This window comes from Panulirus ornatus, chromosome 12, assembly GCF_036320965.1.
Source record: "Panulirus ornatus isolate Po-2019 chromosome 12, ASM3632096v1, whole genome shotgun sequence".
NCBI lineage: Eukaryota > Metazoa > Arthropoda > Malacostraca > Decapoda > Palinuridae > Panulirus > Panulirus ornatus.
In genome coordinates, this window is record NC_092235.1 from 22,098,434 (window position 1) to 22,126,235 (window position 27,802).

The window sequence follows — 27,802 nt, forward strand, 5'->3', positions numbered from 1 at the left end:
TTCTTCTTCTTCCTCTTTCTTCTTCTTCTTCTTCTTCTTCTTCCATCTTCTTCTTCTTCCTCTTTCTTCTTCTTCTTCCTCTTCCTTCTTCTTCTTCGTAAGATGATCGTAATGTTGATATTTTTATCACCCAAGATGGTCATCATGTTCATTTTCATATCGTCGTTTTCTTTTTTTTTAATGCCTGAGGGACAATATCCTCAAGACGTTTTCTAATTCTACACTGATCATCCCCTGAAGGTCAAGGGGGGGGGGGACCCCGCTTCTTATATTCCCCCCCCCCCCCCGTTTTCATTAACGTTTGATACGAAAGTTCCATAATTGACCCCGGACGACCAAAACCCTCGGTCCACAGATCACCAAAACCCCCGGTCCACAGATTACCAAAACCCTCGGTCCACAGATTACCAAAACCCTCGGTCCACAGATTACCAAAACCCTCGGTCCACAGATTACCAAAACCCCCGGTCCACAGATTACCAAAACCCCCGGTCCACAGATTATCAAAACCCTCGGTCCACAGATTTCATCAGAGGTCGTATTAATGTCCACCAAACATTCGCGAGGCATTTGTCTCATCTCGATCCCTTATTAGTCTGGACTCTTTTTATGTATATATATATATGTGATATTCTTATTTTCTTTTGAATGAGATGAGTAATAGGTTATTTTATCTTCCTCTCATTCGGGGAGGATACGTCATCAACGTAGGGGAGATCAAAGCTGGAGCCAGAGGTGTGTGTGTGTGTGTGTGTGTGTGTGTGTGTGTGTGTGTGTGTGTGTGTGTGTGTGAAGGATTGGACAGTCCTAGAGAGCTGCCATGGACGTGACACATATATACCGTTGCCCTGAAGATGTCTTGGGCGATAGACGTGAGCTTGGCGTCTCTGTGTATATATATATATATATATATATATATATATATATATATATATATATATATATATATATATATATTATCCCTGGGGATAATAGGTTAGAAAGAATATATACTTCCCACACGTATTCCCTGCGTGTCGTAAAAGGCGCCTGAAATAAGTGGGAGAGGGGGGGGGGGCTGGACATCCTTCCTTCCCTCCTTTTGTATTTTTCCAAAAAGAAGGAACAGAGAAGGGGGCCAAGTGAGGAGTTTTCCCCCCTCTTAAGACTCGGTGATCTGTGTGTGTGTGTGTGTGTGACGGTGCCTTGCTCATGCGGGTGTGGAGGCGTGGAGTCCCCTGTGCTGGATGGTTGGAGGGGCAGAGAGGCGTGGAGTCCCCTGTGCTGGATGGTTGGAGGGGCAGAGAGGCGTTGAGTCCCCTGTGCTGGATGGTTGGAGGGGCAGAGAGGCGTGGAGTCCCCTGTGCTGGATGGTTGGAGGGGCAGAGAGGCGTGGAGTCCCCTGTGCTGGATGGTTGGAGGGGCAGAGAGGCGTGGAGTTCCCTGTGCTGGATGGCTGGAGGGGCAGAGAGGCGTGGAGTCCCCTGTGCTGGATGGTTGGAGGGGCAGAGAGGCGTGGAGTCCCCTGTCCTGGATGGTTGGAGGGGCAGAGAGGCGTGGAGTCCCCTGTGCTGGATGATTGGAGGGGCAGAGAGGCGTGGAGTCCCTTGTGCTGGATGGTTGGAGGGGCAGAGAGGCGTGGAGTCCCCTGTGCTGGATGATTGGAGGGGCAGAGAGGCGTGGAGTCCCCTGTGCTGGATGGTTGGAGGGGCAGAGAGGCGTGGAGTCCCCTGTGCTGGATGGTTGGAGGGGCAGAGAGGCGTGGAGTCCCCTGTGCTGGATGGTTGGAGGGGCAGAGAGGCGTGGAGTCCCCTGTGCTGGATGGTTGGAGGGGCAGAGAGGCGTGGAGTCCCCTGTCCTGGATGGTTGGAGGGGCAGAGAGGCGTGGAGTCCCCTGTGCTGGATGGTTGGAGGGGCAGAGAGGCGTGGAGTCCCCTGTGCTGGATGGTTGGAGGGGCAGAGAGGCGTGGAATCCCCTGTGCTGGATGATTGGAGGGGCAGAGAGGCGTGGAGTCCCCTGTGCTGGATGGCTGGAGGGGCAGAGAGGCGTGGAGTCTGTTCCCCAGCCCTGTCCTCAACACGATATTCGTGAGAGGCCATGTATTCGTGCCTCCGTCCTTTCGTGTTCACCTCCTTTCCCCACACGCCCCCGCTCGCTCCCCTCCACTCCACTCCACTCCACGAAGCTGTACATTCGCGCCTCGTGTCTCCCATTTCCTCTCCTTCCTCTTATCCCATCTCCTACCCTTCCTCTACCCATCACCCGCGACGCTTGGGACCCCCATACCATCTGTCCGGCTCTCTCTTAACCCTACCTCCCTGTCGCATCCCCTAGCTCGTCCATCCCTCGTCTTCCCTCCCCGTCCCTCCAGTCCCCCTCCCTCCCTCCCTCCTCCCTCCACAACCCCAGGACGACAAGTCCCCTCCTCCAGTGTCCCCTCCTCCAGTGTCCCGGACGCACAATCTTCTCTCTATAATAACGTCTGCAACTTAATTCCCCAGGCGAGATCAACCTTCAGCGTGGCCCAAAGTGCGCCGCCCCCCTCCCATTCTCGACCTCGTCCACCTCCTCCTCCTCCTCGTCCACCTCCTCCTCCTCCTCCTCGTCCACCTCCTCCTCCTCCTCGTCCACCTCCTCCTCCTCCTCGTCCACCTCCTCCTCCTCCTCGTCCACCTCCTCCTTCTCTTTGTCCACCTCTTCCTCCTCCTCCTCCTTGTCCACTTCCTCCTCCTCCTCCTTGTCCACCTTCTCCTCCTCCTCCTTCGTCCTCCGTCGCGTTGGCCAAGACGCCTCTGCTGCCCCGGCCCCATCACCCACTGAACAAGAGCGGGGCACAGGATGTGTGTGTGTGTGTATACCTGGGGCTTCAGTATACTACCACGACCGTGTGTGTGTGTGTGTATACCTGAGGCTTCAGTATACCACCACGACCGTGTGTGTGTGTGTGTGTATACCGCACGGCGCTAATTGGTAATCAAACATTCCTCCTCGTCCACCTCCTCCTCCTCCTCCACCTCCTCCTCCTCCTCCTCCTCCTCCTCCTCCTCCTCCTCCTCCTCCTCCTCCTCCTCCAACGTTCTGAGAGGGACGAGGGCGAGTGGCAGATTGTGGGTGAGGCCCCCCGCTCAAGCGTGGTGGGTGTGTGGGGGCGCCCCGCTCAAGCGTGGTGTGTGTGTGAGGGACCCCCGCTCAAGCGTGGTATGTGTGTGTGAGGGACCCCCGCTCAAGCGTGGTGTGTGTGTGTGAGGGACCCCCGCTCAAGCGTGGTGTGTGTGTGAGGGCCCCCGCTCAAGCGTGGTGTGTGGGGGGGCCCCGCTCAAGCGTGATGTGTGTGGGGGGGCCCCGCTCAAGCGTGGTGTGTGTGGGGGGGGGGCCCGCTCAAGCGTGGTGTGTGTGGGCGGCCCCGCTCAAGCGTGGTGTGTGTGTGGGGGCCCCGCTCAAGCGTGGTGTGTGTGGGGGGCCCCGCTCAAGCGTGGTGTGTGTGGGGGGGGCCCCGCTCAAGCGCGGTGTGTGTGTGAGGGACCCCCGCTCAAGCGTGGTGTGTGTGTGGGGGCCCGCTCTCAAGGGTTGCATGATCGCTTCGAAGTCCTCGTTTGACACACACACACACACACACACACACACACACACACACACACGACCTTCTTTGTGAAGTAAGCGACCTGTTTTTTTCCATGTCTTTGACCCTCCGTTTCCATGTGTTTCATCCCAGGAGTGTTCACAGCTGCGCTACGTCCAGTAGCAGAGAGAGGAGGGTAAAGTAAATCGGTGGTGTTATTTTGGAGTGGGGGCGTCTCCGAAGACGACAGCGTTGTTGCCACGTCCTCCTCGTCGTCGATGACCGGACGCGTTGGTAGGATCTGGCAACGCCGCCCCTCCCTTGTTGCACAGCCAATAAATTATGGTCGTGCGATGCCAATGTGATAACTGAGTTATGCCAGTTATCACGAGATGGTCCGATTACCTGAAGAAGAATGATGATTGCTTCCGTCTCATTGTATGTGGTGTACAGTTTGGTGTACGTACACGACGGTACGTACACGACGGTACGATCCTTGTGTACGACGGTACGATCCTTTGAGCATGATGGTACGATCCTTGTGCGCGATGGTACGATCTTTGTGTACGACGGTACGAGAATTGTGTACGACGGTACGATCCTTGTGTACGACGATACGATCCTTGTGCGCGACGATACGATCCTTGTGCGCGACGGTACGATCCTTTGAGCATAACGGTACGAGCCTTGTGCACGACGGTACGATCCGTGTGTACGACGGTACGATCCTTGTGCGCGACGGTACGATCCTTGTGCACGACGGTACGATCCTTGTGCACGACGGTACGATCCTTGTGCATGACGGTACGATCCTTGTGAACGATGGTACGATCCTTGTGCACTACGGTACGATCCTTGTGAACGATGGTACGATCCTTGTGAACGACGGTACGATCCTTGTGAACGATGGTACGATCCTTGTGAACGACGGTACGATCCTTGTGAACGATGGTACGATCCTTGTGCACGACGGTACGATCCTTGTGTACGACGGTACGAGAATTGTGTACGACGGTACGATCCTTGTGAACGATGGTACGATCCTTGTGCACGACGGTACGATCCTTGTGTACGACGATACGATCCTTGTGCGCGACGGTACGATCCTTTGAGCATAACGGTACGAACCTTGTGCACGACGGTACGATCCTTGTGCACGACGGTACGATCCTTGAGCACGACGGTAGACGACCTCTTGAGCACGACGGTAGACGACCCCTTGAGCACGACGGTAGACGACCCCTTGAGCACGACGGTAGACGACCCTTGAGCACGACGGTAGACGACCCCTTGAGCACGACGGTAGACGACCCCTTGAGCACGACGATACAACCCTCGAGCACGACCATACGACCCCTTGAGCACGACGGTAGACGACCTCTTGAGCACGACGGCAGACGACCCCTTGAGCACGATCATACGACCCCTTCCGCACGACGGTAGACGACCCTTTGAGTACGACCATCCTAAAATATTGCATTTTCTTTTCTTTCATCGTTTTCTATGGAGTGGGGGGTGAGGTGAAAGAGGGGGATACTGAAGTATGTGCTCACTAGCGTGGCCCACGATATGGTAACGAATTCAGGTGGTAGTTTGGTGATAGTGGTGGTTGGGTCGTTCATGATGGCCATTAAGCCTCATGTTGAAGTCCTAAATAAACCACTCGTTTGCCCGTTTAACAACAGCAGTTCGCGGGGGAGTATATGTAAATAGATAATCAGACGACATGATCTCATAGGGCCATAAATAGATGGAGGAAGAAGGAGGGTTGAGGGAGGGTTGAGGGAGGGGTCGTTGGGCGGGCGGGGCCTGGCCCCGGGTTTAGTGGGTTTTATAGTGGGGGTGGGGCGGGGCGGGGCGCGGGGCCTGGCCCCGGGTTTAGTGGGTTTTATAGTGGGGGCGGGGCGGGGCGGGGCGCGGGGCCTGGCCCCGGGTTTAGTGGGTTTTATAGTGGGGGTGGGGCGGGGCGGGGCACGTGTTGGGTGTTGAGGTGTACTACCGTGTGTGTGTGTATATACATGATGCCAAGACGGGGCGACGACCCTTGGAGTGTGACGGGGACGACCCTTGGAGTGTGACGGGGCGACGACCTTGGAGTGTGACGGGGCGACGACCTTGGAGTGTGACGGTACGACCTTCGAGTGTGACGGGGGACGACCTTGGAGTGTGACGGTACGCCCCTCGAGTGTGACGGAGGACAACATTCGAGTGTGACGGGACGACCTTCGAGTGTGACAGGGAACGACCTTCGAGTGTGACAGGGGACGACCTTCGAGTGTGACACGGGACGACCTTCGAGTGTGACGGGACGACCGAATTACTGCGTTCAGGAAAGTAGCGGGAAGAACAGAGGAAGGAGCCAAGTGAAGATGTCCCCCACGCCCACCCCCTCCGTGGCTCAGTCGTCCATTCCTGACGCTACCTCGCGAAGGTGGGAAACGGGGGAAATATACGAAAATTATTAGATATTTCCACTATTTCTTGTAATATTGTATTTTGGGAAGGAAAGATGATTTAGCTCAGTCTCCCTTGTGATGATGTTAAATCTACCCCGAACCGTTTTCTTTAACGGCTTCGTTTCCTGTGTTGCCAAATGAAAGGTTTTTGAAAAAAAAAAAAAGAATGGCTGTGAGCCATAATTATGCGTCCAAAGTTTAGGACAAAGTCATTAGAACCGAAAGAGGGAGAGAAAAAAAAAAGGGGGGAAAGTTTGAAAACTATTGAATATTTTTCTTCCTCAAATGCATCATCATGTGCTTACAAGATTTGAATGTGAGTTGTTCTAATTTTTGGCTTGGCTTTTTTGGTTTTTTTTTTGGCTTGTGATTGTCATTTCTTCTAAGGGCTATTAATGTCATTTGTATAAAACTTATGTGGTGTGTATATATATATATATATATATATATATATATATATATATATATATATATATATATATATGTATATATATATATATATATATTTATATATATATATATATATATATATATATATATATATATATATATATATATATATATATTTCTTTCTTTTATACTATTCGCCATTTCCCGCATTAGCGAGGTAGCGTTAAGAACAGAGGACTGGGCCTTTGAGGGAATATCCTCACCTGGCCCCCTTCTCTGTTCCTTCTTTTGGAAAAGAAAAAAAAAAAAATGAGAGGGGAGGATTTCCAGCCCCCCGCTCCCTCCCCTTTTAGTCGCCTTCTACGACACGCAGGGAATACGGGGGAAGTATTTTTTCACCCCTATCCCCAGGGATAATATATATATATATATATATATATATATATATATATATATATATATATATATATATATATATATATATTTTTTTTTTTTTTTTTAGGGGGATGAAAAAGAGGGGGGTAGTGTGGGGGTGTGTGGGTGTTTTCTGTGGGTGGTAATGCCCTAGCGACGGTACGACCCTTGAGCAGGGCGACGGTACGACCCTTGCTTAACGACAGCATAGTATTTGACCTCATCCCCGAGGTCAGGTCAATGGTTTGTGAATACGAAAGGTGTTAGCGATCCCGAACACCACGCAAAAGGTCCTGGGTTCGAATCCTGACTGTTGGAGGGTATTATGTGATATGTATATATATATATATATATATATATGCTTTCGTTTTCCTGTCATATAGGGGTAGTTTCGTATACCCCCTATCCCCAAAACCCCATTCCCAACCCCCCATCCCCCATTCCCCATATATGTAAAAGGTCTGTCATGAGAGAGAGAGAGAGAGAGAGAGAGAGAGAGAGAGAGAGAGAGAGAGAGAGAGAGAGAGAGGCTCTCTCTCTCTCGCCCCACTCCCGTTGTGGGACTTGCCCATCACATGACAGCCTACGCGAATTATTTCCTTTCCTTCCATTTTTACGTATTTTTCTTCCTGTGCGCGGGAAACCGGTGTAATTGTGTTACCAACCACAAGAGGTTTTTTTTTTCTAAGTTTTTTGTGGTTTTTTTTTTTTTGGAGGAGGAGGAGGAGTTGGAGGTAAACATTCGCTCACGTTCATTGTCAAAAGGTGAATGTGTGTTTTTCTTGTTTTGCTTTGTTTTGGTTTATCATAATGGGATGAGGTGGTTTTTTTTATGCCGTCATGTGATGGTGGGGTTTTTATGCCGTCATGTGATGTGGGTTTTTATGCCATCATGTGATGTGGGTGTTTTTTATGCCGTCATGTGATGTGTTTTTTTATGCCGTCATGTGATGTGGGTGTTTTTTTATGCCGTCATGTGATGTGGGTTTTTATGCCGTCATGTGATGTGGGTTTTTTTATGCCGTCATGTGATGTGGGTTTTTTATGCCGTCATGTGATGGTGGGGTTTTTATGCCGTCATGTGATGTGAGTTTTTTTTATGCCGTCATGTGATGGTAGGGTTTTTATGCCGTCATGTGATGTGTTTTTTTTTTATGCCGTCATGTGATGTGTTTTTTTATGCCGTCATGTGATGTGGGTTTTTATGCCCTCATGTGATGTGGGTTTTTATGCCGTCATGTGGTTTTTTTTACCATCATGTGACGTGGTTGAGCATCATGTGACACGATTTAACATCATGTGACATAGTTTAACATCATGTGACGTGGATTAACATCATGTAACACGATTTAACATGTATCATAGTTTAACATCATGTGACGTGATTTTACATCATGTAACATAGTTTAACATCATGTGACGTGATTTAACATCATGTAACATGATTTAACTTCATGTGACAAAGTTTGACATCATGTGACGCGATTTAACATCATGTGACAAAGTTTAACATTATGTAACACGATTTAACATCATGTGACATAGTTTAACATCATGTGACGCGATTTAACACCACGTGACACGATTTAACATGTGAGAAAGTTTAAGATCATGTGACGTGATTTAACATCAGGTGACACGATTTAACATCATGTGACGAAGTTTAACATCATGTAACACGATTTAACATCATGTGACGAAGTTTAACATCATGTAACACGATTTAACATCATGTGATAAAGTTTAGCATTATGTAACACGATTTAACATCACGTGACACGGAAATGACCTCGATGGTCTTTCCGGTGTGTGTGTGTGTGTGTGTGTATGTGTGTGTGTGTGTGTGTGTGGGTGGGTAACTGTTAAGTGTGCTTGTTGACCTTATGTGTTGTGGGCCATCATCAGCCCTGGGGAGGAATGGTGGCTCCATCACTTAAACACCCCTTCCTATTTTTGTCTCCCTCCCCATCACCGAAGAAAAATAAAGCTCTCTTTCTCACCTCTCTCTCTCTCTCTCTCTCTCTCTCTCTCTCTCTCTCTCTCTCTCTCTCTCTCTCTCCCTCCCCAGCCTTGAGACTCCCATTTCCTCTTAATGCCCTTAAAAAGGCCCATTCCAGCCTTGAATACTCTACTTTCCTCCCCCTACCCTTGAAAAATGTCCCATTCCAGCCTTGAAAGCTCCCATTTCCCTCATCCTGCCCTTGAAGATATTCCCATTCCAGCCTTGAAAACTCCCATTTTCCTCATCCTGCCCTTGAAGATATTCCCATTCCAGCCTTGAAAGCTCCCATTTCCCTTCCTCACGCCCTTGAGATATTCACATTTCAATCCCCTCCTTCCCACCCCGCCCTTTCCGTGCCCTTACTGGGACCCGACTCGTCTCTGGCCTTTCAGCCCGTGACCACCCCCTCCCCCTCCCCCCTCCCTCCTCTCCTGTTTTACCCCCCCCCCTCCCCACGGGTGTGGAACTCCTCCCCAATCCTCCCCTCTCTCCCCTCCCCATCCGTCCATCCGTCCGTCTTGGTGCGTCTCCGTCTATCCACGAGACGGCGCACGAGGCATCCGTCCATCCGTCCGTCCGTCTTGGTGCGTCTCCGTCTATCCACGAGACGGCGCACGAGGCATCCGTCCATCCGTCCGTCCGTCTTGGTGCGTCTCCGTCTATCCACGAGACGGCGCACGAGGGCCCCAGGCACTGGGAAAGACAGACGGATAGACAGACAGATAGACGGACGGACGGACAGCATTGGCCAAGGCCAAATATTTGCAAGGAAAGTTTATATCAACCCCCCTCCCCCAACCCCCCCCACCCCCCCCCAGAGCAAGGTAGGGGGGGAAGGGGAAGGAAGGAAAGGGAGGGGTGAAGGGAGGGGCGGCTACCCTCCCTCCCTCCCTCCTCTACTCCCTCCTCAAACACTGCGTCTTGCGTCGAGGGAAGTGACACCCCCTTGGCTAGGGGGGGGGGGGGTGGTTGAGGAATACCTTGGATGGGGGGGAAGAGAGAGAGAGAGAGAGAGAGAGAGAGAGAGAGAGAGAGAGAGAGAGAGAGAGAGAGAGAGAGAGAGTTAAGAGCAGAGCGCGCGGGGGTGGTGAGTGAGTTCGTGGGTTCAATTAGAAGAACGCGCGTTCCACAAGATTGCTGGACCGCTTCATGGAATGAGAGCGCGGGGCCATAACTTGAATGGGACCCGGAGATTTGCCCCGCCCCGCCCCGACCCGACCCGACCCCCGCCCCGCCACCCCACACACACACACACACACACACACACACACACACACACACACACACATAGCCCCAAAATTACTCAGGATGTCTCATCGATATTTTTATTTATTTAGTTATGTATTTATTTATTTTATTTATTTATTTGTTTATTTATTTATTTATTTATTTATTTATTTATTTAGAGAGAGAGAGAGAGAGAGAGAGAGAGAGAGAGAGAGAGAGAGAGAGAGAGGGAGAGAGAGAGAGATGCAGAGACGCGCGTACCGGAAGAATTCAAACGCGCGTGAATTGTGGGGTCTCTCTCTCTCTCTCTCTCTCTCTCTCTCTCTCTCTCTCTCTCTCTCTCAGGTAGAGGGGGAGGGGGGGGTGTTCACCCCCGTGTCGGAGCGTGGCTTTGACTTGGGGGGGTGCGAAGGTGGGGGGGGGAGGGGGTGTCGTGTCTGGCTCCGTTCACACCATTGTAATTAAATTCCTTTTGCCTCAAGCACGCCTTCCTTCCCTCTACACCTTGCCAGAATATATATATATATATATATATATATATATATATATATATATATATATATATATATATATATATATATATATATGAATAAAGGCAGACAGTATGAATTATGTCTATGTATATATATGTATATGTCTCAGTGTGTGTGTATATATATGTATACGTTGAGATGTATAGGTATGTATATGTACGTATGTGTGGACGTGTATGTATATATACATGTGTATGTGGGTGGGTTGGGCCATTCTTTCGTCTGTTTCCTTGCGCTACCTCGCTAACGCGGGAGACAACGACAAAGCATAATAAATAAATAACTAGAATATATATATATATATATATATATATATATATATATATATATATATATATATATATAGAGAGAGAGAGAGAGAGAGAGAGAGAGAGAGAGAGAGAGCGATTTGATGGCGAACCCAGATGTATATGACTGAGTGACGGAATGCATATAAATCATGTGTTTCAATGTGTATTGTGGCTGTTGGGTTTATGTGTTCGTTCAGGTCAATTTATTGGTCTCCAGGTGCGTTAATTGGTGATTAAGGGCGCGCTAATGAGGTTGGCGCGCGCGATTTGGCCACCGTAATAGTTTGGCTATTTTGAGAAGCAAGTTTGGCGGGTTTTGGAACGGGGGAGGTTTTGGCGGGTTTTGGAACGGGGGAGGTTTTGGCGGGTTTTGGAACGGAGGGTTTTGGCGGGTTTTGGATCGGGGGTTTTGGCGGTGTATTGGCGAGGGAAGAGGAGGAGTATTTGACGGTTCGATGTAGTCTTGGCGAACGTCGGAATGAGTTGGCGATCTTGGCGTGTGTGTGTGTGAGAAAAGAGTTGGCGATCTCGGTGCTCGTTCATTGGAAGGAGTTGGCGATCTTGGCGCGAGATCAGCGATCTTAGGAAGGAGTTGGCGATCTCGGCGCGAGATCAGCGATCTTAGGAAGGAGTTGGCGATCTCGGCGCGAGAACAGCGATCTTAGGAAGGAGTTGGCGATCTCGGCGCGAATTCAGCGACTTTAGGAAAGACATCTCTTTCATTCTAGTATTTTGTTGATCACGCAGTAGTTAAGAGACTAGCACGCACGGCACGAATTGGTCGTTAACGAAATGAACCTGTCATACACTGGTCGCTGTGGTAGTTACGTGGACCACGGCAGTACACGTCGTTAGGGACGATGGTAATTGGGGGGCGAAATTGGCGAAATTGGGACCTGAATTGGGAACCGAGTATGGTGTGGGGGGGGGGGGAAGACGAAATTGGGTTCCTCTTGTTAAGCAGTTTGTGGTGTCTTGGGGAAAAGGTGGTCTGTGTAGAGGGGGAGGGAGATGACAGAAGACCTGATGGTCTATGACCAGGTTATCTTCTCTCTCTCTCTCTCTCTCTCTCTCTCTCTCTCTCTCTCTCTCTCTCTCTCTCTCTCTCTCCGACGCTGCTGGCGGGTTGAGGGTAAGTGAGGGACATGACTGGCGACTTATCCATTCCACCCCTCACCGCCAACCCCCCTTTCCCCTCCCCACTTCCCCTCACCATCTCATATCTCTCTCTCCCCCCTCCCCCCTCTCTCTCCTCCCCGTCTCATCTCCCCCCTCCCGCCCCCTCTCATCTCCCCCTCCCGCCCCCTCTCATCTCCCCCTCCCGCCCCCTCTCATCTCCCCCCGCCCGCCCCCTCTCATCTCCCCAGCCCGCCCCCTCTTCTTCTCGTCCTATGGGGGGGGGGCGGGGGTAGTAGCCACCCCAGTCAGCCCAGGGGTGCGCCAATCCCCCCCTCCCCCCCTTCCTTCTGTTCTTCCTTTTCCAGAAGAAGGAACAGAGAAGGGGGCCAAGTGAGGATACTGCCTCGAGAGAGAGAGAGAGAGAGAGAGAGAGAGAGAGAGAGAGAGAGAGAGAGAGAGAGAGAGAGTGTGTGTGTGTGTGTGTGTCTGTGTGTAGGAGACCACGCAGAGCAGAGAATCTGGAGTTTGATCAAGGACAGAGATGAGATACGTTGACGTGGTTGTAGGTTGTAGACACCAGCCACCCTTAGGGAAGTGGTACAACCACACTTTAGACTCACAAGTGTTGTAGGGATAGCCAAGGGAGAGGAGGAAGAGGAGGAGTGGGAGAGGAAAAGGGAGAGGAGGGAGGAGGAGTGTGGGGAAGGGAGGAGGAGGAACACATCCCACACCCTCTGTGTCAGTAGGTTATAAACACCAAGGCTTGAGGTGTGGCGCTCGTCCTTTTGACTCAACCCCCCAAAAAAACAAAAGAGGATCACGTCAAGAGGTCTTGGGTATTATGAACCATCTGTTCTGGAGAATCGAATCCTCTCATTCAAGGGATCTAAGACTACGAGTATAAGTACCTCAGGTTATCCCCTTCCTCCGTATTGATTTTAGTTCTCCTTTTCGAGTATCACTTCAGTGGATCTCGAGGAGGCGAAGAGGGAGATAATAATTGGCGAGGAATACTTCGCGATGGGCGGACGCCAGCAGCTCTTCGATTATACTAGGAGAAGGTTATGAATAGCGGGGGAAGAAGGGGGTAATAGTGAAGGGATGGCTCAATGTGTGTGTGTGTGTGTGTGTGACTGAATACACATATGTATTTCGAATATGTACCAGGCTCGTACTTGATTATTGAGACGTTGGAGGGAAGAACAGTGTGCTTGTGTGTCTGTGTGTGTGTCTGTGTCTGTCTGTATGTGACGCTGGAGGGAAGAACAGTGTGCTTGTGTGTGTGTCTGTGTGTCTGTGATGCTGGAGGGAAGAACTGTGTGCTTGTCTGTCTGTGTGTCTGTCTGTGTGTCTGAGACGCTGGAGGGAAGAACTGTGTGCTTGTCTGTCTGTGTGTCTGTCTGTGTGTCTGAGACGCTGGAGGGAAGAACTGTGTGCTTGTCTGTCTGTGTGTGTGTCTGTGGGTATGAAACAGTCTGTCTTTGAGACCCGGAGAAGGTCTAGGGTGGGGGAGGAAGGATACAGCCATTGGAGAAAGGGATGTGTCGCATGACAGGTCGCTCATGGCATGGTGGGTGGAGATGGGGAGAGAGAAAGGGGGGTGATGGGAAGGGATAAGGGAATGTCCTTTTGAACCTCCTGCAATAGAGGCCAAGGCTTCTCAAGGACGGTGGTTCGAGAACCGCGAGCACAGAAACCCGAGGGGTTACCTCAAAGGCCCCGTGTGTGTATGTGTGTGTGTGTGTGTGTGTGTGTGTGTATGTGTGTGTGTGTGTGTGTGTGTGGGTGTGTGTCTTCCCTTCCAGCATAAGTCTTCAAGGATGGATGGGGCGAATGGAAGAGATACAGTAAACCAATGGTGGCGATTGTAAACACAACATCTGGTGTCTGGAAACTAAGAGTTGGATGTGTGGATTATCTTGTTGTGGTTGTAGGGCTGGAGGGGCAGGGTTGTTTTGGAGGGGTAGGGGGACCTTGTGGTGGGGGAGAGGGGTTGTTGTTGGAGTGGGAGGTAGGGACTTTGGAGAGGGTTGGGGAGGAGGGGTGGTTGTTTGTTGGAGGGTTGTGTTGGCGATGGGGACTTAGGGTATCTTTTTTTTTTTTGAAGGGTTGTGGTGGAGGTGGTGTCTTTGTGGAGGAGGTAGTTGGAGGGTGGTGTTGGAGGTGGGGACTTTTTTGGAGGGGGGTTGTTGGAGGGTTGTGTTGGAGGTGGGGACTTTTTGGAGGGGGTTATCGGAGGGTTGTGTTGGAGGTGGGGACTTTGTGGAGGGTTGTGTTGGAGGTGGGGACTTTTTGGAGGGGGTTATCGGAGGGTTGTGTTGGAGGTGGGGACTTTGTGGAGGGTTGTGTTGGAGGTGGGGACTTTTTTGGAGGGGTGTTGTTGGAGGGTTGTGTTGGAGGTGGGGACTTTATGGAGGGGGGGTTGGTTGTTGGAGGTGGGGACTTTGTCCAGGGGGGGTTGTAGTTGGGTTGTGTTGGAGAAGGGGACTTTGGCATGGGTTATTAAGGTGTGTTGACGTCTGGTGGGAGTACGTGCCATTACAACCATAACACTGCTGTTCAAACGACTCTTCTCTTTTCATCCAAATTGGTCATCAAATCTTCCATTTTAGCATCGAACTAACATCCCTGGGTCACTGTATCTCTTTGTAACCCGTGAAGAAATGATCGTGTGTGTCATAATACAGACTTGATCGTGTGTCATAATACAGACATGATCGTGTGTGTCATAATACAGAAATGATCGTGTGTCATAATACAGAAATGATTGTGAGTCTGCGAGGGTTTCTGATGGATCCACTTGAAGTCTTGGACAGTTTCTTGAGATTATCTTTCTGTCTCGTTGAGATTAATAACACTGTTGCTTTGAAGAGGGCGCGTTGGAGGAAGGGGTGTGTTTTGGGGGGATGAAGGGAGTGATGGAGGAAGGAGAGGGAAGGGAGTGATGGAGGAAGGAGAGGGAAGGTGAGTGATGGAGGAGGGAAGGACAGAAGACGTAGCTGTAAGGAGGGAGGCAAGAGATTATGTTTACGACTCTTACACATTTGGTCTAAGTGGCCACCACCACACACTCACACACCCCCTCCACCACCACACCACCTCACCTCACCTCATGCCACCTCCCTCACACACACACACACACACACACCTGGTACTGGCGGTCCTTCCCTACCTGCAGGTGACCAGTGGCTCAGGTACCAGTGTTCGGGACAGTTGTGTAGCGTGTCCATATATAAAGTCTTCCCACACTCGTACTTACAGACACACACAGGTACGCTCCTTGTACTCAGAAAGGTCGAGTCGTGTTTAGCAGTTTAGCCTGTGAGAGACTATGAGTCGATCCCCTTTGGAGTCCACGCTGTCGAGCGTCGACGTAGGACACTCGAAAGGGGTTCCAGTTCTGTTGATGGTCTGAGAAGGCTTTTTAGAAGAGAAGGATCATTGGCGTCTGAGCAGAAAACCCCCAAGGTATCTTAAGAGGTTGGTCAAGATGGGATATGTGTGTGTGTTTTTTTTTTTTTTGAGATGGTTATTGCGGTGGTAATGCCAAGTTTTGCCTTGAGGTCTGGAATCAAGGAAGAGTCGTGGAAGAAGGCTTGGGAGGTGGTGGTGTGAGGAGGAGTGTTTTTAAAGAAGAGGTGCTGTCCTAACTACGTTGTGTGTTTGTTTATCTCTACGGGGGGGGGGGGGGAATAAAATCTCGTGTGAGTTTTTGGTTCTTAGTCGCTTTTGTGAGACGACACCTCGATTGGGCAAGAGAGGAAAGAGGGGATTGTGAACAAGAGGTGAAGGGCTGGGTTGGTGAGTGGGTGGCGAATGGATGCATACAGTGATCGGGGGTAGAATGGTGCGCAGCGCAAGGAAACACTAGCGACACAGCCCAGATGGATATGACATGGCTGGCTTTTCATGGGAGAGAGAGGGAGTAGACATTGATCCACCAACCGTCGTGGAGAATAGACAGGCCAGGAGGGAGGAGGAGTGGTCAGTATGGGAGGAGAGAGAGAGAGAGAGAGAGAGAGAGAGAGAGAGAGAGAGAGAGAGAGAGAGAGAGAGAGAGAGAGAGAGAGAGAGGGAAACCCAAAAGAGGGAAGTTAAGAAATTAGAACCCCGGTGCCCCACCCTGTCGTAAAGTCGCGACATGTGAAGGGCTTCGACATAACATTTCCCCCAGAATAACTCGTGAAGTCATCAACGGGGCATATCGCCTTGCAAAAGCCCACATTGGTCTTCTCAGACAAGACTGCAACATTGAGGGCGCTTGAGCAAGTGGGGGTTTAGGGGGAGATTCAGGGATAAGAAATATTAGAATTCGATTGAACAGCAGAATAATTAGAGAGAGATTAGAGTGTTCACTGTTCTCTGGGATTTGTGTTTGTTTCATGGAAGAAGGAAAAAATGTTAGTCTTTCGGCAGAAATGGAATAGACGAGCAAGCACAGGTGCACAGCAGAAACGGAATAGACGAGCAAGCACAGGAGTCTTTCGGCAGAAATGGAATAGACGAGCAAACACAGGAGTCTTTCGGCAGAAATGGAATAGACGAGCAAGCACAGGTGCACAGCAGAAATGGAATAGACGAGCAAGCACAGGTGCACAGCAGAAATGGAATAGACGAGCAAGCACAGGAGTCTTTCGGCAGAAATGGAATAGACGAGCAAACACAGGAGTCTTTTGGCAGAAAGGGAATAGACGAGCAAGCACAGGTGCACAGCAGAAATGGAACAGACGAGCAAGCACAGGAGTCTTTCGGCAGAAATGGAATAGACGAGCAAACACAGGAGTCTTTTGGCAGAAAGGGAATAGACGAGCAAGCACAGGTGCACAGCAGAAATGGAATAGACGAGCAAGCACAGGCGTAGAATCACATTCGCACTCTTTCGGAACGCAAAAATGAATGGCCTGTTTTCTTTTTCTTTTTAGAGACAGTACGAAAAGGGGTCGTTACGAGAAGGCATAAGATTAGTCAGTAGTTAAGTATGTATGACAGGGATCTGTGTGGGTTGTTTTAAGTAATCCAGGGTGGAAGTGAGGGTGAACATCACAACCTATTTTAGCCACGGACCAGAACTTAGAGATAGGGAGAGGCCTTTATTTTCAGCCAAAGACCAGAGAGAGAGAGAGAGAGAGAGAGAGAGAGAGAGACCCTATTTTCAGCCAAAGACCAGACAAAGAGAGAGAGAGAGAGAGAGAGAGAGAGAGAGAGAGAGAGACCCCCTATTTTTTTTTTGCCAAAGAGACAGAATGAGACAGAGGGAGATAACAGGATGAGACAGAGGGAGACGGACTGGTGAGACATATTGAGACAGACAGAGAGAGACAGCGAGGGAGGGAGGGAGACTGCCTGCTTGCCACCAGCTGGATCAGGCTGGAGAAGCCCCCCCTCCCCCCCATCAGCACCCCATTCCCCCCATACCTCCAGCAGCGGCACACCCCCCCCCCCACCCCCACTCCTCCCCCACTCCCCCTCCTCCTCCTCAACATAACACACAGGTGTTAACTGAGCTGACGTCTGTCTGTCTGTCTTGTGTTGTTGTGATGTGTGTTGTGGTGGAGGTTGTTGTGATTGTTGTTGTTGTTGTTGTTGTTGTTGTTGTGGCGAGTCGTAGAGAGAGAGAGAGAGAGAGCCTATTTTCAGCCAAAGATCAGACAAGAGAGAGAGAGAGAGAGAGAGAGAGAGAGAGAGAGAGAGAGAGAGAGAGAGAGAATCTACGGCAGAAATTGTTTCGATTTTTCTTTCTCTCTCTTTTCTTTCTCGTTCCGTGTGAAGGATGGCGGTTGGGGGGAGGGGGGAAGAGGGGGGTGTTCCAGCGTGTGGAACGGAATGCCGTGTTGCCCTCTGGACACCTGGGACGGGGTGGAACGGGCCGGCCTCTGCCTTGCTGGGGCGTGTGGCATAGGTGGAGGAGGAGGTGGAGGTGGAGGAGGTATGTTGTGGGGGAGGGGTCGTACACTACAAACGACTTAATTGCCCTAAGGGTCGTACACTACAAACGACTTAATGACCCTAAGGGTCGTACACTGCAAACGACTTAATGGCCCTAAGGGTCGTACACCAAACGACTAAATGCCAGGGTCGTACACAAATCGAGTATTTTCCATGCCTTTTAAACAGAACCATTGCAAGGAACTTTGTATAATAAAATAAGGTCAAATTTAGATACGTAAAAAAAAAATATGTATATATATATATATATATATTATTAAAACAAAAAACTTTTGTATAATTAAAACGCAAATACCTTTTTTGAACTCAGAGTTTGATAGATAAAAGAACGAAAGGATGAAAAAAACGCATAATCAGTGTTTAATAACGGGGAAAAAAAAAAAGTTAACATAATCATTAAATTTATTAAAATAAAAACGGTAATGCTATTGGCGTAAAAAAAAAAAAAAACACAAACTGGTAACTGAAGAAGAGTTGCCAAACATTTCCAGCATTGGGTCGATTTTTTGAGTGATGGGAGAGGAATGGGAGAGCGTGTGGGAGAGGAGGGAATGTACACACACACACACACACACATACACACACACACACACACACAGACACACACACACACACACACACACACACACACACACACACACACACGGTGGCAGAGACAGTGTTTACAATCACCCCTTGTGGGAGAGCATATTTTATACTCCCAGGTTGGGGGAGGATATTTTACGCCCCCACGTGGGGAGACACTGTCTACCCTTGAAGTGGGAGGTTACAAGAAGGTTACTTCTTTTGAGGTGACCTTAGGGGAGAGAAGAGGGGAGACAGGGAGGGAGATGGTGGGGAGGATAGGGCTGTGAGGGAGATGGTGGGGAGGATAGGGCGGGGAGGGAGATGGTGGGGAGAATAGAGCGGGGAGGGAGATGGTGGGGAGGATAGGGCTGTGAGGGAGATGATGGGGAGGATAAGGCTGAGAGGGAGATGGTGGGGAGGAGATGGCATGGGGGGTGGGGGGTGGCGACAGAGCCACACGTGTGACTATTCGAAGCCAGGTGTGAACTCCCTGGCCGTGAGGCATTTCATTTATGACCCTAGGAGAGAGAGAGAGAGAGAGAGAGAGAGAGAGAGAGAGAGAGAGAGAGAGAGCTCCCGAAAGTCCATCATGTCACATCTACAACAAGGGAGGGTCGTAGTTGCCAATGGAGTAACTTATAGTTGGGGAGGAGGGTTGGGGAGGAGGACACTGGGGGAGTAGTTAATGGGGGTGAGTGTGTGGCCGGTGTACACACCGACTGTGGCTGGGGGAGCCCCAGCTGGTCTCGTGACGTCAGAGTTTGTTTTTGTACGTGTGTGTGTGTGTGTGTGTGTGTGTGTGTGTTCTTTTTATCCTTATCAGCGGCTATCTTTAGGGCGTCAGAAGTAGCCGGGGTGTTATCGCCATGTCTTCACATCTATCTATTCCCCTTCCTTCTCCCCCTTCTTCCCCCTTGGCCACAGCGTCCCCTCCCTCCCTCCCCTCCCCTCCCCGTCTCTGTTTATTACTTTAATATCAAGTTAAGGTTGTGGGGTTGTGGGGAGGGGGTTGTGGTGGTTGTGGGGTGGGGGTTGTGTGGTTGGGGAGGGGGTTGTGTGGGTTGGGGAGGGGGTTGTGGGGTTGTGGGGAGGGGGTTGTGGGGGTTGTGGGGAGGGGATTGTGGGGTTGGGGGAGGGTGTTGTGGGTTTGGGGAGGAGGTTGTGGGGTTGGGGAGGGTGTTGTGGGGTGGGGGAGGGGGTTGTGGGGTTGTGGGGAGGGGGTTGTGGGGGTTGGGGAGGGGGTTATGGGGTTGTGGGGAGGGGATTGTGTGGGTTGGGGAGGGGGTTGTGGGGTTGTGGGGGGTTGGGGAGGGGGTTGTGTGGGTTGGGGAGCGGGTTGTGGGATTGGGGAGGGGGTTGTGGGGTTGGGGAGGGGGTTGTGTGGGTTGGGGAGAGGGTTAAGAAGGTAAGTTAAGGTTCAGGAAAGACTATATGGCGGAAGTTAGGTAGTCATTGGGGCCAAACACACACACACACACACACACACACACATACACACACCTTGGTCAAAAAGCTTATCTTAAAAGGACATGAATTTGATGGTGTTTAAAAGGGGACATGACAAAAGTATTTTTTATCTTTATTACCTATTTAGCGAATATAACTAATCGTCATATATATATATATATATATATATATATATATATATATATATATATATATATATATATATATATATATATGTGCTTGAAATACGTGGCTGAATTTTAAGTCCCAGAGCGCCACTGTCGCATGGAGTGGTCATGTTCCAATAATATCCCTACCCTAAAGATCTAAGTCCGACGAGAGCAGACTTTTAAAAGTTGATATATATTTTTTTCATTGTTATTCAAACATGATTAGTAATTTTTTATTTACCATTTTATAACAATTCCTCTTTTTTCTTCTAATATAAGCGTTGATTACGGCTTTTACCGGATATATATATATATATATATATATATATATATATATATTAATATTTTTTTATGATCATTTTTGCGCATGCGTCGTTCAAGATGTCGGTCATGCCAGCGTCTTTGGCTCAGGTTTCGGGTGGTGGAGTCGGGCGCGGAAAATCGTTGCTGCAGCCTCGGTTATTACCCCAAGTATGTGAATTATCCATCAGAGCCGTCGCTGGCTGCCTCGCTCATACGAATATCACTAGAATTAAGTCTTCGGTTGGACAGGACGCTGTCCGCAGAACTTTATATATATATATATATATATATATATATATATATATATATATATATATATATATATATTCAAGGCAGAATTAAAAATCTCTTCGATTTCGGGAGAAAAAAAGAGAGAAAAATGGATGGATTTTATTTTTTTTTGCGTCAATGGGATATTAGGATACCATTTTTTTTTTTAAATGGATGTTTAGGTTTGTTCACAAATTGACTGAACTTAAAGAGGTTTGATTGACTGAACTTAAAGAGGTTTCCTTGCAGATTGACTTTGACCGAACTTAAAGAGGTTAGTTTGTAAATTGACTGAACTTACAGTAAAGAGGTTAGTTCACTGGAGGGGACTGTTAATGACTGAATTGGTGCCTGTGTTTATAGTGGTGGTGTTGTAAACACAGTGTTTGTGGCAGCGTTCCAGGTAAACAAGATGGGCGATCATGGAGGACTTACGAGTTTTGATATATGTGTTTTTTGAGGGAGTGGTGGATGGTTGGGGAGGAGGAGCCATCCACTTCACTATCCCGTCTCCATCTGTGTACTATCCCGTCTCCATCTGTGTACTATCCCGTCTCCATCTATGTACTATCCCGTCTCCATCTATGTACTATCCCGTCTCCATCTATGTACTATCCCGTCTCCATCTATGTACTATCCCGTCTCCATCTATGTACTATCCCGTCTCCATCTATGTACTATCCCGTCTCCATCTATGTACTATCCCGTCTCCATCTATGTACTATCCCGTCTCCATCTGTGTACTATCCCGTCTCCATCTGTATACTATCCCGTCTCCATCTATATACTATCCCGTCTCCATCTGTGTACTATCCCGTCTCCATCTGTATACTATCCCGTCTCCATCTATATACTATCCCGTCTCCATCTATGTACTATTCCGTCTCCATCTGTATACTATCCCGTCTCCATCTATATACTATCCCGTCTCCATCTGTGTACTATCCCGTCTCCATGTATATACTATCCCGTCTCCATCTATATACTATCCCGTCTCCATCTATGTATAGACACTAACCACAAGATGCTGTTGGTGTCGTCCATCATCTAACCATTTCAAAGAACACCAGGCCTCCCCCCCCCCAACACCAGGTCCTTCTACCATCATTCTATCCCCATTTTTTGCCCCGTCCCCAGTCCCCCCCCCCCCCATTTTTTTTTTTTTACCCCCTCCTCCCATTTTCTTTCTAGTTCTCATTTTCTGTTTCGTGTGGGATGGAGGGATGTAGCGTTCCTCCCAAAGTGTTTTGGGGGTTTATTAATATGGCCTGTGCGCCAGCGCTGGGATGGTGAGGTGAACTTCACCATTTCGACGCACGGGGGAGGGAAGGGAAGGGAGGGAGAGGAGGGGAGGGAAGGGAAGGGAGGGAGGGAAATTAATTGGCCCGAATTTTAAAGTTTGACTCACACGATCCTAAAGTTAACGGGGTCTGGTGCGTCAAGTCTTTCCCACGCTCTTGGAGGTCATTGGGAATTATTGCCTTGCTCACCTCTCACGAGCGCTTTATATATATATATATATATATATATATATATATATATATATATATATATATATATATATGTAATATTCCTATGAGTTCAGGGGGAACTGAAACACGAAAAGTTCCCAAGTGCACTTTCGTGTCATAATCACATCATCAGGGGAGACACAAGAGAGAAATATAACACAGTCAGTTGATATACGTCGAAGAGACGAAGCTATTACACGAAAGTGCACTTGGCGAACTTTTCGTGTTTCATTTTCCCCCGTGGACTCATAGGAATATCTTGATCACGCGCAAAATTGTGATCCTTTCCAATATATATATATATATATATATATATATATATATATATATATATATATATATATATATATATATATAATATTCCTATGAGTCCAGGGGGAAATGAAACGCAAAAAGTTCCCAAGTGCACTTTCGTGTCATAATCACATCATCAGGGGAAATACAAGAAATTATCTATATATGATAGCTTAATGTCTCGCGCTGGTGTAGAGTGTGTGATTTACCTGAGTAATTAAGTAGATATGTTTTGTGGACTGCCTTTCTGCCTCTCCCTTTCACTCTTTTTTTTTAAAAATTTGGGTTTTTGCGGAAGTGGGGGAGAAGCGGGGTGAGTGGAGTTCTGGTGGGGGTGAGGTAGGGGAGGAGGAGGAGGAGAAAGGCGAGGCATTGGGCCAAGGAGAAAGGGGGGATGGGGGCAGAGAGGGGGGGGGCCCCCAAGGGCACACACACACACACACACACAAAACACCACCACAAAAACCACCCCCCCTCCCTAAATCTCCCGACCTCTCCCCTTTCCAAACACCCCTTCTCCCCTCTCCTCTCGCAACCCCCCCTCTCTCCCCCCAGATACATGGTTGATGGAGGGGTGGGTGGGGGAGGGTGGGGAGGGGCCCCAAAAAAACCAAATTTCCCCAAATTTTTCCCCTTTAAAACCCCCTTCTTTTTGCCCCCCCCCCCCGATAAGGGGGGATGGGGGTTTGGAGGGGGGGGAGGGGGGGGGAGGGGTTTGGGTTATAAATTTTCCTAGCTTTTTTTGGGTTTGGGAAAAATGGCATGGGGAAGAGAATTTTGGGGTTTTGGACCGTCTGGTTGGGGTTTGGGAACCCCCCCCCAATGTGTGTGGGGGAAGGGGGCCTTTTTGGGGGGGGTTGGGGGGGTGAGGGGGTGGGTGGGTGGGGGGGGGCCTTTTGGGGTTTGGGGGGGGGGGGGGGGGGTGGGTGAGGGAAGGGGGGGGGGGGGGTTCTCTGGTTGGGGGGGGAGGGAGGGGGGGGGGGGGGAGGGAGGGCTCTGGTGGGTGGGTGAGGGAGGGCTCTGTGTTGATGGGGGGGGTGGGGGGGAGGGCTCTGGTGGGTGGGTGAGGGAGGGCTCTGGTTGCTGGTGGCCATGACCCACCACCCTTCCCTCCCCCACCCCGGGGGAGTGACGTAAGTCGAAGTAACCTTTGACCCCTCCCCTCCCCCTGGTGACTGAGGCAATTCGACCTGACCTTTGAACACCCCCTTGGGGACTAAGGTTAGTCTATCTGACCTTTGACCCCACGGGGGACTAAGGAGTGTGTATCTGACCTTTGACCCTCTGGGGACTAAGGAGTGTCTATCTGACCTTTGACCCTCTGGGGACTAAGGAGTGTCTATCTGACCTTTGACCCTACTGGGGACTAAGGAGTGTCTATCTGACCTTTGACCTGGGGACTAAGGAGTGTCTGACCTTTGACCTTCTGGGTCCCCCTGGGGGAGGTCGACTCTGCCCCTAACTCATAGGTGGGGGGGGGATATGTTAGCTTGACCTTTGACCTCCACACGTGACCCTGGGGGTCGTCGTGCCGTCGTGTTCAAGGGTCGTCCCGTCCAGATGGGTGATTCAAACTTGATATTACCAGCACACACACACTGTGTGTGTGGGGGGGAGGGGGGCCGTGTGTGGGGGGGAATGTGTCCACACACAGTGTGGGGGTGGAGGGCCCGTGTGTGTGGGGGAATGTGGACACGTTCCTCCCTCGGGTCATGATTGAGCTGCTGGAGGAGGTGTAGCGGAGGTCAGGTCACGGAGGGAGAGAGAGAGAGAGAGAGAGAGAGAGAGAGGGAGAGAGAGAGGGGAACTAATTTAATCTCTCGCTGATGGATATATTAGCGGTATGAACCCATTATTAGTAGCGTAACGCGATTGTAGTTATTTTTAAACGTCCTTTTTTTTTTTTTTTTTTTTTTGACTGGACTGGAGGTAGAAAACGGCGTGAGGATGGGTAACTGGAGTGTTCTGTAATGAGTTTGAATAGGAAAGTGTGGTTCCCTGCTGGTAGATGGTAGAAGTTGACGTAGACAGACAGACAGACACACACACACACACACACACACACACACACACACACACACATTATCTAACCTTCAGTAAGAGAAAATAGAAAGGCATTAAAGGCTTTTAAACGTCTCAGATATGGACGCATTTCCACTCTCGGTCATTATTTTATATTTTTTTCTTCGAAAAAAAAAAAGAAAAAGAATATAAAAAACGACCCATTGATGTCCACCTAGCGCTCTCTGTTGGCGAAGGGGGGGGGGGGGAGGGGTTGATGATCTCCCTCTCTCCTCCACCACCACTAGTGTTGGAGAAGCCACCAGTGTTGGAGAAGTTTATATAGCATGATATATACAGCCTATATGGCTGTATATATCGCAACACAGACGAAATGTTTTGGGGCGTAATGCCTCTCTGTGTGTATCGTGGTCCGGAGGGGGGGTCTGTGTATAGTTGGTGATTTAAAAGGGGGGGTCTGTGTATAGCTAGTTGTCCAAAGTGGTCTGTAGCTAGTGGTTCGAAGGGGTCTATAGCTAGTGGTCCGAAGGGGTCTATAGTCAGTGGTCCGAAGGGGTCTACAACCAGTGGTCCTAAGATGTGTACAGCTAGTGGTCCAAAGGGGTCTATGTGTAGCTAGTGGTCCGAAGGGTCAATGTAAAGCTAGTGGTTCGAAGGGGTCTGTGTATAGCTAGTGGTCCGAAAGCGTCTATAGCTAGTGGTCCGAAAGCGTTCTATAGCTAGTGGTCCGAAGGCGTCTATAGCTAGTGGTCCGAAGGCGTCTATAGCTAGAGGTCCGAAGCGTCTATAGCTAGAGGTCCGAAGCGTTCTATAGCTAGTGGTCCGAAGGCGTCTATAGCTAGTGGTCCGAAGGCGTCTATAGCTAGAGGTCCGAAGCGTTCTATAGCTAGTGGTCCGAAGGCGTCTATAGCTAGTGGTCCGAAGGCGTCTATAGCTAGTGGTCCGAAAGCGTCTATAGCTAGTGGTCCGATGGCGTCTATAGCTAGTGGTCCGAAAGCGTATATAGCTAGTGGTCCGAAGGGGTCTATAGCTAGTGGTCCGAAGGCGTCTATAGCTAGTGGTCCGAAAGCGTCTATAGCTAGTGGTCCGATGGCGTCTATAGCTAGTGGTCCGAAAGCGTCTATAGCTAGTGGTCCGAAAGCGTCTATAGCTAGTGGTCTGAAAGTGTCTATAGCTAGTGGTCCGAAAGCGTCTATAGCTAGTGGTCCGAAAGTGTCTATAGCTAGTGGTCCGAAAGCGTCTATAGCTAGTGGTCCGAAAGCGTCTATAGCTAGTGGTCCGAAAGTGTCTATAGCTAGTGGTCCGAAAGCGTCTATAGCTAGTGGTCCGAAAGTGTCTATAGCTAGTGGTCCGAAAGCGTCTATAGCTAGTGGTCAGAAGAGGTACATGCATAGCTAGTGATCAGGAGGGATACATGTATAGCTAGTGGTCCGAAGGGGTCTGTAGTGTTGGTTCGTTCGTGTTGTGGAGGCTGTATAGTACACAATGTTGGCAGCGCTGCTGGCAGCCTGGGCGTTATGTTGGTAATGTTGGAAAGGCCGTACAACATTATTTTTTTTCTTACTTTTTATTTAGGGGTGTGTGGGGGTGGGTGTTGACCTCTAGGTAGAGAAAGAGAGAGAGAGAGAGAGAGAGAGAGAGAGAGAGAGAGAGAGAGAGAGAGAGAGAGAGAGAGAGAGAGAATTGGTCCATGTACTCTCTCTCTCAGCAAAAATACTTGTGTGTGTGTGTGTGTGTGTGCGTGTGTGTGTGTGTGTGTGTGTGTGTGTGTGTGTGTGTGTGTGTGTGTGTGTGTTTTTCTTAAGACCCGCTTCCATCTTTTCTATTTAAGCCAAAAAAAGAAAAAAAAAACGCTCACAACGTCTCCTTCTGTCAACGGAACGATCCAAAAAAGAAAAAAAAACGCATTAAAAAACGCATTAAAAAACGCGCTAAAAAAAAACGCATTAAAAAAAACGCATTAAAAAACGCGTTAAAAAACGCATTAAAAAACGCATTGAATTACGCCCATCCATTAATGCAGCTAGTTTAAAAAAAAAAGGAAAAAAAAATGGGTCTGTTTTTTCACCAGAGAGGGAGAGGCTCTTTCCCCCCCCCTTAAAAAAAATAGATAAGATAGATAAATTTAATAAGGGCGCTATTAAGGACACGTCCATGTCCGTATATTGCATTTCTGCTCCCTCCTCCTCCTCCTCCTCCTCCGGTGTTCTCACGGGACTGAGAAACATGGAACGAGGTGATGGGTCAAGGAGATGACCAGAGGAACATGGAATGGGGGGAGGGAGGTGATGGGGCTTCTTCGAAAACGAATTGATGGGTCTAGGAGATGGCTAGAGGAACATGGAATGGGGTGGGGGGGGGGTTTCTTCGAAAACGAGATGATGGGTCGAGGAGATGACCAGAGGAACATGGAACGAGGAGGTGACCAGAGGAACATGGAACGGGGAGATGACCAGAGGAACATGGAACGGGGAGGTGACCAGAGGAACATGGAACGGGGAGATGACCAGAGGAACATGGAACGGGGAGGTGACCAGAGGAACATGGAACGGGGAGATGACCAGAGGAACATGGAACGGGGAGGTGACCAGAGGAACATGGAACGGGGAGGTGACCAGAGGAACATGGAACGGGGAGGTGACCAGAGGAACATGGAACGGGGAGGTGACCAGAGGAACATGGAACGGGGAGGTGACCAGAGGAACATGGAACGGGGAGGTGACCAGAGGAACATGGAACGGGGAGATGACCAGAGGAACATGGAACGGGGAGGTGACCAGAGGAACATGGAACGGGGAGGTGACCAGAGGAACATGGAACGGGGAGGTGACCAGAGGAACATGGAACGGGGAGGTGACCAGAGGAACATGGAATGGGGAGGTGACCAGAGGAACATGGAACGGGGAGGTGACCAGAGGAACATGGAACGGGGAGGTGACCAGAGGAACATGGAACGGGGAGATGACCAGAGGAACATGGAACGGGGAGGTGACCAGAGGAACATGGAACGGGGAGGTGACCAGAGGAACATGGAACGGGGAGGTGACCAGAGGAACATGGAACGGGGAGGTGACCAGAGGAACATGGAATGGGGAGGTGACCAGAGGAACATGGAACGGGGAGGTGACCAGAGGAACATGGAACGGGGAGGTGACCAGAGGAACATGGAACGGGGAGGTGACCAGAGGAACATGGAATGGGGAGGTGACCAGAGGAACATGGAACGGGGAGGTGACCAGAGGGACATGTCTTACTGGGAGTGACCATATCTTGCTAGGAGTGTCCTTGTCTTGCTAGGAGTGT

At 49.7% G+C, this 27,802-nt stretch overlaps 1 protein-coding gene across 3 annotated transcripts in view; it reads left to right on the top strand.

Moving 5' to 3' along the window:
- Window positions 1-27,802, top strand: part of LOC139751846 (QRFP-like peptide receptor) — a 166,707-nt gene that overhangs the window by 4,830 nt on the left and 134,075 nt on the right. The window contains exon 1 of one of the 3 annotated variants that reach the window (XM_071667477.1): window positions 15,168-15,438. The exons of the other annotated variants lie outside the window; for them this stretch is intronic. The gene's annotated coding sequence lies outside the window, so the exon portion shown is untranslated. Of the gene's footprint in view, window positions 1-15,167; window positions 15,439-27,802 lie in introns of those variants that run through there. 3 annotated transcript variants of the gene reach the window in all.